We start from the raw sequence: 13,420 nt of genomic DNA on the forward strand, positions 1-13,420 counted from the left end.
CTCTTCCTTTGTGCGGCGATATTCCCCAGCCTGTCTCCAGGGTCCCTGTCCATCCAATATCTCCTCCCAAGTCCAGGAGTCCTGAACTCTCTGCTCCTCGATACCACGCTGCTTGGTCCTTTGGTGGTGGGTAGTTCAGTAACGATCGTCTAAGGGAGGAGACCAAAACGCATGCCTTTTAATGAGAAGTGAACACTATGACAAAAATAACTAAGTGATAAACGAACAACGAACAATAATCGAACAACACGAAACAGTTCTGTCTGGTACAGACACAAAGACAGGAAAACAACTACCCACAAAATACAGGTGGGAAAAGGCTACCTAAGTATGGTTCTCAATCAGAGACAACAATAGACAGCTGCCTCTGAGAACCACACTCGGCCAAACACACAGAAATAAAAAACATAGAATGCCCACCCCAACTCACGCCCTGACCAAACCAAAAGAGAGACATAAAAAGGATCTCTAAGGTCAGGGTGTGACAAGTGTAGGCTACTATACTATCAGTAAAGTGAGTGTAGGCTACTGTACTGTCAGTAAAGTGAGAGTGTAGGCTACTGTACTGTCAGTAAAGTGAGAGTGTAGGCTACTGTACTGGATAGGGCAGGTCCTTTTTTCTGTTTGCCTGAAATGATGCTTTAGTAATAAAAGCCTACTTGCTACTACTCCATGATCTGTTGTTGTTCAGACTAAGATGTATGTAAATATTAGACCAGTTAGCTTATTTGTACATTTTGAAGTGATGAAGTGTTGATTCTTTAAAGTGTTTAAACTTCTTTTAATTGTTCAACTATTATTCAGAATGAACTAGTGTAAGTGTTGATGAATCACATATCATAATCCTGCAACAAAGAGGGGAAGGGGTAAGTCTGTAATGTGTCTGTGTTTCTGTGTTGCATTCTCAAATGAACCTTTGATTTTTGTCTAGTTGTAAACTCTCCCATCTGTTTTATTTGATTGACACTGTCTCTGTATATATTATCTATGTGAATCCACTTAGCACCGCATCATATTACATCCATAGGCCTACAGTATGTCCTCACGCACTGTTGTTCCTACGGCACCAGTCTGGAGAGCCCTGATTCCCACCTGGTTCCCACCTGATTCCCACCTGGTTCCCACCTGATTTCCACCTGATTTCCACCTGATTTCCACCTGATTTCCACCTGATTTCCACCTGATTTCCACCTGGTTCCCACCTGATTTCCACCTGGTTCCCACCTGATTTCCACCTGGTTCCCACCTGATTTCCACCTGGTTCCCACCTGATTTCCACCTGGTTCCCACCTGGTTCCCACCTGATTTCCACCTGATTTCCACCTGATTTCCACCTGATTTCCACCTGGTTCCCACCTGGTTCCCACCTGATTTCCACCTGGTTCCCACCTGATTTCCACCTGGTTCCCACCTGATTTCCACCTGGTTCCCACCCCTCTTTAGCTGCTTTCTGTCCTGGAACTTCCCCAGGCTTCCCGTTTTAGGGTTTGTGACAAGGCTACTACACACCCCACCTGCCACCTCAACACACCTGTGTAGGTAGGTATCTACACACTCTACCTGGCACCTCAACACACCTGTGTAGGTAGGTCAATATTGAATTATGTAACGTGTTTTGTGACCCTGATTAAAAGCACTTAAAATGAATTTGACTAATCATGAGAGAGAGAGGATGTGTGTGTGTGTGTATATGTTTCAAAAACAGACTTTGTGTGCATACAGTATGTGTGTTGTACACTGTCTCTGTTTTCATGTCAACACCACCAGCACACAGATAAGAGTGTTTTACCAGGAGTATTGTCTTTCTCCCTGCTTGAGCAGAGTAGACCAGCACAGAGCTGGCCCTGATCCAATGGAGTGTCCCATGATGTCACAACTGAAGCCAGAGAGCTCCAGAACTCGAGCAGTGCCAGACTCTCCTCACATGCCACCTTCAATCAAACTCTTTTGATGTTCTACCGATGGAAGTTGTAACATGGCCCAGAGTTCTCAGAAACGAGTGTAATATGATTATCCTGTCTCCTAACAGGACATTGGCTTTGTCCCAAATGGCACCCTATTCCCTACATAGGGCATTACTTTTGACCAGAGCCCTGTGAGCCCTGGTCAAAAGTAGTGCATTAAATAGGGAATAGGGTGCCATTTGGGACGTAGCCATTATGTCACATCAATCCCTGATCCACTTCTCCTCTATTAAAGTGAAACAGTGGAGTGAGAACACGAAGGGGAGGCAGCAGGAGGAAGGCTTCTGGCCAAAGACAGATAGTAAACACTTCATGAAAGTACCTCAGGCAGCCCGTAAACACCAAAAATATTAGTCTTTATGCCTAGGACCGGTGTAAATCCCTAAGAGGAAACCTATTGTGATCGTAGCCAGGAGGAAAACATTTGATTAATAATAACGCTTTGACAGAAAACCAGTGTTACGAATCCCTTTTGGCCCGACAGTCTAGGGGGGATGGTAAAGAGACCCGTAACACAACTCATGCAAATTATAATAGTGAAAAAGTAAGAGTGAGAACGAAATAACCACAGACAGGGGGGGGGGAGAAAGCAGAAAATGGGGCTGAGCTGGACCCAAGGAAAGAAATACACATCCAATACACATCCAAAAACACCCCTAAGCTAGACTACCTGCTTCAACAACAGCTAACTAACTAACCAAAAATACAGTGGGTGGTCCATCCAGTTCTAACTAGTGTATTTAACAAAGTTTACCTACGGGTAGTGTATGCCCATGGGCGACTTGTCTTGGTACCCCCTTTTCCCAACATCAAACAAACACCATAACCAAAACAATACTCACAGGTGGGACAAAGTGACATGTAGTTGCAAACCACAAGCGATCTAGAGAGAGATTGCATTGACAGAGAGATTGAGCTCCAGAGAAAACAACTGACAGGGTTTTTAAACCAAGGGAAAGGGGAATGATTGGGTAAGTGAAACAGGAGGTGTGTCTTCTGATTAGCAACTGATTGGTGACTGATTTGGGAATGATGATTGTCATCTGTGAGGGGAGAAGGAGAGAAAATAAATACACAGGATACACACACAGGATACCTATATCCGTAACACACATTTAAAAGATGCACTACTAGAAATCGCCCCACCATTTCCTGGTGGCAAAAATTGCAATAGTTCGCCTAATTTCAGTTTATATGACAAAACAAGCTAGGATAGTGTAGGGAATCATTGTACCATCTAAACCGCTGTGAAATATTGTTTCCATAACCAAAAAGATTGTATTTTCAGCTACTTGAAGGTGGTGCTCAAAACCGAAAGTAAAAGATTGAATTTATTAATCACTAAATAATTAACACTCAAACAATTAGTGTACATGAAATACATGTTACATTACAGAATGATCTAGGGGCGAAAGAAACGCACACCTATTTAGGTGAGGTGCTGGCTAGCGGAGTGGAACACTTTAAAAAATAAAGGAGAGCCTCTAACCAAGAACACGACACTAACATAAGGCAAACCGCCGATACACAAGAACAATAGAAACTGCTGAGTGAACCTGGGAGAGGGACATATAAAGGGAAGGAAATGATGAAGGTAATGGAGTCCAGGTGTGAATCATAATGATTCACAGGTGCGCGTAATTATGAGTGCCAGGTGTGCGTAATGATGAATCCCAGGACCGGTGGTTAGTACTCACGACGTCGGGAGTCCAGTAGGGATCTGACAAAGTACGCCGGGCTCCCCTCGATGTTACGTGCACCCCTGGATTCCATTTACCTTCATCATTTCCTCACCTTTATATGTCTCTCTCCCAGATTCACTCACCAGGTGGTATTGTTCTTGTGTATCAGTGTTCTGCCTTATGTTAGTGTCATCTTCTTGGTTTTGTTGTTTTATAAAAACGTTGCACCTGCATCCGACTCACCGCCCACTCATTACAGGCAGGAGCAACACACCCAGATTCTAATCTTGTAACGACCTGGGTGTCGGGGGGTGCGAAGTCAGACGCAGGAACAGCAGAGCTTCAATACGTTGAGTCTTTAATGCCCAACTGGCAAACAAAATGTCCAACACGGACGTACTGGGTGTCATACACAACGGTCCAACGACACGAGAAACAAACCCAGTCCACAATAACAATATCCACTCCCGAAATCCAAAAGCTACAATATAACAATCCCGCACAAAGAAGCGTACGGGCTGGCTGACTAATAAAGCCACACTAATTAACAACTAACTGAACACAGGTGATACAAATAAACACATAAGGAGGGGGAGGAAAAAGAGTCAGTGGCAGCTAGTAGGCCGGTGACGACGACCGCCGAGCGCCACCCGAACGGGAAGGAGAGCCTGCCTCGGTTGAAGTCGTGACAAATCTAATCAACTCAATTTGAATGTTTTGACCAATCCAGTCACTTAAATACATCAACCAGAAAACATACAATGCAGTAAGACATCAAAATGTGCAGCATCTTTATAAACCCTTGAAACAATCCAAACATGACAATTTAATTCACACAGTAACACCAATTTCGTCAATTCAAGTTTTCATCAGTCGTCACACCTCTTGTGGTGTCAGTGACCCCAGGACTTCCATGGGAACATCTTTTCCCCCGAGATTTCCACTGGAAGGTGTGAGATGCAAATATACAGCCATCCATCCGGACAATGCCTAATTGAAACAACATGCCAGGTTAGCGTCAGCAGGTGGAATCTTGATCACTTCATCATCGTTCACATTTGTTCACTCTCAATTTTCCCATTACAGCATATCTATAAATCACATTTCTATGTGAATTTGGTTGGGTCTCCCCAAAAGTTACATATTGCAGCTTTAATTTAACCACACGTGACTACAAAGACTCACACGCTGCATTGAACCGTCGGCACTGCCATCACAACTGGAGATACCGTATCATTTTTGGAGACATGGTATTGCCAGGTGCTATAACAACCTTCACTGGCTAGCTAAGCATGAGAACTGCGAGGTGTCTACAGTAATGTTAACTTTTTGGCAGTTTGTGACATCTCCACTTTCCAAGCATATACCAACTCTTGCGGCAGTTTTATATACATCACAATGCTCTACTTGAGTAGGAGCCTACCAACATGAGCAGGAGCCTACCAACATGAGCAGGAGCGTACCAACATGAGCAGGCGCCTACCAACATGAGCAGGAGCGTACCAACATGAGCAGGAGCCTACCAACATGAGCAGGAGGCTTCCAACATGAGCAGGAGCGTACCAACATGAGCAGGAGCCTACCAACATGAGCAGGAGCCTACCAACATGAGCAGGAGCCTACCAACATGAGCAGGAGGCTTCCAACATGAGCAGGAGCCTACCAACATGAGCAGGCGCCTACCAACATGAGCAGGAGCCTACCAACATGAGCAGGAGGCTACCAACATGAGCAGGAGCGTACCAACATGAGCAGGAGCCTACCAACATGAGCAGGAGCGTACCAACATGAGCAGGAGCCTACCAACATGAGCAGGAGCCTACCAACATGAGCAGGAGCCTACCAACATGAGCAGGAGCCTCCCAACATGAGCAGGAGCCTACCAACATGAGCAGGAGCCTACCAACATGAGCAGGAGCCTACCAACATGAGTAGGAGCCTACCAACATGAGCAGGAGCCTACCAACATGAGCAGGAGGCTACCAACATGAGCAGGAGCGTACCTACATGAGCAGGAGCCTACCAACATGAGCAGGAGCCTACCAACATGAGCAGGAGCCTACCAACATGAGCAGGAGCCTACCAACATGAGCAGGAGGCTACCAACATGAGCAGGAGCCTACCAACATGAGCAGGAGCCTACCAACATGAGCAGGAGCCTACCAACATGAGCAGGAGCCTACCAACACGAGCAGGAGCCTACCAACATGAGCAGGAGCCTACCAACATGAGCAGGAGCCTACCAACATGAGCAGGAGCCTACCAACATGAGCAGGAGCCTACCAACATGAGCAGGAGCGTACCAACATGAGCAGGAGCCTACCAACATGAGCAGGAGCCTACCAACATGAGCAGGAGCGTACCTACATGAGCAGGAGCCTACCAACATGAGCAGGAGCCTCCAACATGAGCAGGAGCCTACCAACATGAGCAGGAGCCTACCAACATGAGCAGGAGCCTACCAACATGAGCAGGAGCCTACCAACATGAGCAGGAGCCTACCAACATGAGCAGGAACCTACCAACATGAGCAGGAGCGTACCAACATGAGCAGGAGCCTACCAACATGAGCAGGAGCGTACCAACATGAGCAGGAGCCTACCAACATGAGCAGGAGCCTACCAACATGAGCAGGAGCCTACCAACATGAGCAGGAGCCTACCAACATGAGCAGGAGCCTACCAACATGAGCAGGAGCCTACCAACATGAGCAGGAACCTACCAACATGAGCAGGAGCCTACCAACATGAGCAGGAGCCTACCAACATGAGCAGGAGCCTACCAACATGAGCAGGAGCCTACCAACATGAGCAGGAACCTACCAACATGAGCAGGAGCCTACCAACATGAGCAGGAGCCTACCAACATGAGCAGGAGCCTACCAACATGAGCAGGAGCCTACCAACATGAGCAGGAGCGTACCTACATGAGCAGGAGCCTACCAACATGAGCAGGAGCCTACCAACATGAGCAGGAGGCTACCAACATGGAACCCATAGAATATGGTAGTGAAAGGAAGCCCACTGGCCGGCAGTGGGAGAAGGATGGAACGAGACGGATTTTGGCCGACATTCTTCAAATCTTCTCATCGATGAAACATTTTATCTCAATACAGTTTTCTGTTCCCAAAACTAGAATCTGTTATGAACAGAGTGCACTACGTTTTGTGGACTTTACGCTTTGCAAAAGTAAAAAAAATAATGTTTTGTTTAGGAGTGCAAAGGTGAATTTAGTTATTGCACACGCAGATACATGCTAGAACATGCCAATAGGATCTCACTAGCTCGTGCTTGGCTCTGCCCACCTCCTTGCTTGTCCTCCCCACTATGACTCATTTGTTCCCATTGGAAACAACAGGCTGTGATCTATGTTGCTTTAGTTGTAAAAATCTTTGCCCATAGTCTGTATCATTCTACTTCTATGGTGGAACCCCAAGTGCAAACATGTCCTCTTCTATCAAAACGTTCTCCTAATCTGGCTGAGCATTCTCCCACGTGTTAAGGCTCATTTCCAGCTCAGCATGGGAGTATAGTAACGAGGCCAGAAATAAAATGATAGCTGTTTTCCTCTGAGATGGTTAGCTTGCGTTCCAAATGGCACCCTACTTTTGACCAGGGTCCTTAGTCTCTTATGCAAAACATTTGAGCGTTTCCTCGACCAGACCTACTTGTTCTAATGGCTCTGCAGTGCACTTTGTTGTATAATGTTCAATGAATCAATCATGTGGTCAATCATGGACTGATGGACGTTCCTTTGTTCCCCGCCCCGCCCCGCCCCGCCCCGGGGGATAGAAATACATTGAACCAGGCCCAACGTCAGTCCGTCAGTCTGCTTTTCTGTCTGATGGGAGGGAGATGTATGGCCAGTAGTGTCAGGAAAACACCTGGAGCTGAAGGTAGAAGTTGGCAGCATTGCAGTAGGGAACATCTGAGGAAGCTATTATCTGTCACCTGTCTCGTTAATAGCAAAGACATATGAGGAATTTGGGCCCATTGTGCTCGACGGATGCTGTATTTCGGTGAAGAGATATTGGCAGGATTATTTCACTAATAAAATGTTGTTTTGTCGATTTAAAGGGCTTAGAGTTCATCAGGCTCAGCCACCTTTTGGAAGACCTGGGAATATGGGGAAAATGGTGTGAATTTTGTAACCCTAGCTGTGTATTATCTCTGAAAGACAAAATGTTAATCTGTAGACTTATTTCAGCATCCATCCATCTGTCTTGTCACTACGGAAATTACAGGTCTGCTAGCCAGACCATCCATCTATGTCCTTCACTACCGTTAACGTGATAGAGCACAGTGAATAGATCTAATATAATAACTTGATTCTGGGATGAATAGTGGTTAGAGGCATCCTACTGTGACCATATGTATCATGTATGCATCCCATCCTATGTAGTGCACTACCTTTGACCAGTGCCCATAGGTGTTTGGTCAAAAGTAGTGCACTATATTGGGAATGGTGTGCCATTTGGGATGCAGACCACATGAAAGGTTTATGAATAATTGAAATATTTCTTTAAATAAATAATTTAACGGACAATACATAAATTAACATAGGATTGGTAGCGTGGAGTGAGTGAATAGATAGATGTGTTTCTCTGTGAAAGTCACCCAACTGAAACCTTTCTGTGTGTGTGTGTGTGTGTGTGTGTGTGTGTGTGTGTGTGTGTGTGTGTGTGTGTGTGTGTGTGTGTGTGTGTGTGTGTGTGTGTGTGTGTGTGTGTGTGTGTGTGTGTGTGTGTGTGTGTGTGTGTGTGTGTGTGTGCGAGTGTGTGCGAGTGTGTGCGTGTGTGTGTGTGTGTGTGTGTGTGTGCGAGCATGCGTGCGTGCGTGTGGATGTTTTTAATAGTTATTTTGTTTTTAAAACAAAAAACAAAATGCATACTCTTCAACCGATTGCTGCCCGCACCCGCACCTGCCCGCCCGACTAGCATCACTACTCTGGACGCTTCTGACTTAGAATATGTGGACAACTACAAATACCTAGGTGTCTGGCTATACTGTAAACTCTCCTTCCAGACTCATATTAAGCATCTCCAATCCAAAAATAAATCTAGAATCGGCTTCCTATTTCGCAATAAAGCCTCCTTCACTCACGCTGCCAAACATACCCTCGTAAAATTGACTATCCTACCGATCCTCGACTTCGGCGATGTCATTTACAAAATAGCCTCCAACACTCTACTCAGCAAACTGGATGCAGTCTATCACAGCGCCATCCGTTTTGTCACCAAAGCCCCATATACCACACACCACTGCAATCTGTATGCTCTCATCGGCTGGCCCTCGCTACATAGTTGTCGCCAGACCCACTGGCTCCAGGTCATCTACAAGTCTTTGCTAGTTAAAGCTCCACCTGATCTCAGCTCACTGTTCACCATAACAACACCCACCTGTAGCACGCGCTCCAGCAGGTTAGTGAGGGTCATCCCCTGGTCATCCCCAAAGCCAACACCTCCTTTGGGCGCCTTTCCTTCCAGTTCTCTGCTGCCAATGACTGGAATGAATTGCAAAAATTGTTGAAGTTGGAGACTTATATCTCCCTCACTAACTTTAAACATCAGCTATCTGAGCAGCTTTCCGATCGCTGCAGCTGTACATAGCCCATCTGTAAATAGCCCATCCAACTACCTACCTCATCCCCATATTGGTTTTATTTACTTTTTTGCTCTTTTGCACACCAGTATTTCTACTTGCACATCATCATCTGCACATCTATCACTCCAGCGTTAATTTGCTAAATTGTAATTATTTCGCTACTATGGCCTATTTACTTCCTTACCTCCTTACTCCATTCGCACACACTCTATATAGATTTTTCTATTGTGTTATTGACTGTACCTTTGTTTATTCCATGTGTAACTCTGTGATGTTGTTTTCTGTCGCACTGCTTTGCTTTATCTTGGCCAGGTCACAGTTGTAAATGAGAACTTGTTCTCAACTGGCCTACCTGGTTAAATAAAGATGAAATAAAAAATAAAAAGAGCAGATGTTTCCTGGCTATGATGACTGTCTCTCTCTGATAGTCCTCCCTCTTCCCTGCAGTACCTTATCTTCCTCATCATCTGTTCTTTTTCTTCTCCTCCTCCTCCTCTTTGTGTATCTCTCTCCCTCGTTTATTGTTCTAGTGATGCCTGGTCCCTCTCTCTCTTTTGTAGCACTGCTGTCTAGGGTCCGAATGCACGCATGCTGGCGCATGCAATAACACACATATGCACGCACGAGCACACACCAACATGCACACACTAACTCACAAACACACACTCACACCTTTCTAGGGATAAGGGGGAGAGGGGGGTAAACAGCAGAACAAGCATATTGGGAAGAGATAGAAGAAGAAGAAACAGGGGAGGAGGAGGAGAGATAGGAGGAGGGATAATGCCAGGAAAGTCAATTAAGGGAATGTTATGTTTCCATGTTATCACTCTATCAATGGACATGGAACATATGTCAACCTAGATTCAATCATTCTTTTCCTTTAACGAGTCGGACGTGAAGGATTTACTTCAGACACCGGACAAGGCCCAAATCCCCGTCTTTCAACTGAAGAAGAGCTGGAGATATCGGGGATGTAGGTCGGGGTGCCTTGTAAGGATTTGAGGGCGAGTGGGTAATCCGCCTCTACCATCAGTCCTATTAGCCAACATGCAATCATTGGATAATAAAATGGATGAGCTCCAATCAAGACTAATCTACCAACGGGACATAAAAACTGTAAGATATTGTGTTTCACCGTGTCGTGGATGAATGACAACATGGATAACATACAGCTGGTGGGGTTTTCCGTGCATCTGGTAAGACAAGGAGTGGCGGTCTGTGTCTATTTGTCAAAAACAGCTGGTGCACAAAATCTAATATTAAGGAAGTCTCGAGGTTTTGCTCGCCTGAGGTAGAGTATCTCATGATAAGCTATTTACCAAGAGAGTAAATAGCTTGGTAAATAGCTACCACACTATTTACCAAGAGAGTTTTCATCTATATTTTTCGTAGCTGTCTATTTACCACCATAAACTGATGCTGGCACTAAGACCGCACTCAACGAGCTGTATAAGGCCATAAGCAAACAAGAAAATGCTCATCCAGAGGCGGGGACTTTAATGCAAGGAAACTTAAATCTGTTTTACCTAGTTTCTACCAGCATGTGACATTTACTCTAGACCACCTTTACTCCACACACAGAGACGCGTACAAAGCTCTCCCTCGCCCTCCATTTGGCAAATCTGACCATAACTCTATCCTGCTGATACCTGCTTACAAGCAAAAACTAAAGCAGGAAATGTCCAGATGATTCAGATGCTAAACTACAGGACTGTTTGCTAGCACAGACTGGAATATGTTCCAGAATTCTTCCAATATCATTGAGGAGTACACCACATCAGTCACTGGCTTCATCAATAAGTGCATCTATGACGTCGTCCCCACAGTGACCGTACGTACATAACCCAACCAGAAGCCATGGATTACAGGCAACATCCACACTGAGCTAAAGGGTAGAGCTGCCACTTTCAAGGAGCGGGACTCTAACCCTGATGCATAAAAGAAGTCCCGTTAAGTCCCCCGACGAACCATCAAACAGGCAAAGTGTCAATACAGGACTAAGAATGAATCGCACTACACCAGCTTCGACGCTCATCGGATGTGGCAGGGCTTGCAAACTATTACGGACTACAAAGGGAAGCACAGACGTAATCTGCCCAGTGACATGAGCCTACCAGACAAGCTAAATTACTTCTATGCTCGTTTTGAAGGCAAGCAAAACTGAAGCATGCATGAGAGCACCAGCTGTTCCGGACGACTGTGTGATCACGCTCTCTGTAGCCGATGTGAGTAAGACCTTAAAAAAAGTCAACATTCACAAGGCCGCAGGGCCACTACCACAGCTTCAAGTTCCTTGCTATCCACTTCACCAACGAACTATTATGGTCCAAACACACCAAGACAGTCGTGAAGAGGGCACGACAACGCCTATTCCCCCCCAGTAGACTGAAAAGATTTGGTATGGGTCCTCAGATCCTCAAAAATTATACAGCTGTACCATTGAGAGCATCCTGACTGGATGCATCACTGCCTGGTATGGCAACTGCTCGGCCTCCGTCCACAAGGCACTACACAGGGTAGTGCGAACTGCCCATCACTGGGGCCAAGCTTCCTGCCATCCAGGACCTCTATGCCAGGAGATGTCAGAGGAAGGCCCTAAAAATTGCCAAAGACTCCAGCTACCCTAGTCATAGACTGTTCTCTCTGCTACCGCACAGCACGCAGTACCGGGGCACCAAGTCTAGGTCCAAAAGGTTTCTTAACAGCTTCTACCCCAAGCCATAAGACTCCTGAACAGCTAGTCAGATGGCTACCCAGACTATTTGCATTGACCCATTCCCATTTTTACACTGCTGCTGCTCTTTATTTATTTAACCTTTATTTAACTAGGCAAGACAGTTAAGAACAAGTTGTTATTTACAATGACAGCCTAGGAACAGTGGGTTAACTGCCTTGTTCAGGGGCAGAACAACAGTTTTTTTTACCTTGTCAGCTCAGGGATTTGATCTAGGCTACCTGCCACCTGCTCTCTGTTCATGATCTAAGCATAGTCACTTTACCTTTACCTACATGTACATATTACCTCAATTACCTCGACTAACCAGTGCCCCCGCACGTTGACACTGTACCGGTACCCTGTGCATATAGTCTGTTATTTTATTGTTTCTTTTTAATTAGTTGTTACTTTTCTATTTTCTTCTTTTTTTTAAACCTTTTTTTTTTAGGAAATAAATACTTTCTTAACACTTGTTTTTCTTAACTGCATTGTTGGTTGTTGGTTGTTGGGCTTGTTGGTTGTTGGTTGTTGGGCTTGTTGGTTGTTGGTTGTTGGTTGTTGGGCTTGTAAGTAAACATTTCACTGTAAGGTCTACACCTGTTGTATTCGGTGCATGTGACTAATAACATTTGATTTGATTCATTTTGGTGTAACTGTGTTGGAGCCATCAAATTGGTGATTAGCTGCTCTTGTGATCAATGGTGGAGTTATTTTGCATAGCCCGGTCCCAAGAGAGGGTGGAGATTAAGAATCAATGGGGTGATCTAAAATGAGCAAACTCTGCCCACCCGGGGGCCAGCGACGCAAAATGAACTTGATCATTGTCATGAAGTCCCCCCATCCCGACCCCAACCCCCCCCCCCCCCCCCCCCCCGCCAACCCCAACCCAACCACTCAGGGGTATGAAGAGAGGAAAGGACAGGTTTTAGAGCGAGGGTTGGCTTTTAAAGGACAGGTGACAGAGGAGCAAAGGATGGCTTTTACTCGTATGTTTGGATCTAACTACTTGAATCCCATTAGAGCTTTAGTAAACCCATGGGAGATAGATAGAACAGGAGAATGAAAGACAGAAAGAGCGAGATGGATAGAGCAGGAGAATGAAAGACCAAAAGATAGAGATGGATAGAGCAGGAGAATGGAAGACAGACCGGGGAGATGGATCGATGGGCTGATGGGGCAGAAGAGAGAGAGGTATACAATAGAGGTGTATCAATCTCACTTCGTCATCACAAAAGGATCTAGACACACAAATAGAAACCCAAAGACCAGTGGACTCCAACAGGAAGACTCCAACAAGAAGACTCCAACAATATTTACAGAGAAAACCAAACTCTCCTCCTGGATGTTTTAGAGTATGGCACCAATAAATGGAGCCAATGGAAAGACAATGGAAACACTGTGAAAATGTAAAGTTGTCAATAAACTCATAGTCAGAGTTAGAACCCCTAGAAGGCT

The sequence above is a fragment of the Salvelinus alpinus genome, chromosome 28, assembly GCF_045679555.1.
Source record: "Salvelinus alpinus chromosome 28, SLU_Salpinus.1, whole genome shotgun sequence".
Classification (NCBI taxonomy): Eukaryota; Metazoa; Chordata; class Actinopteri; order Salmoniformes; family Salmonidae; genus Salvelinus; species Salvelinus alpinus.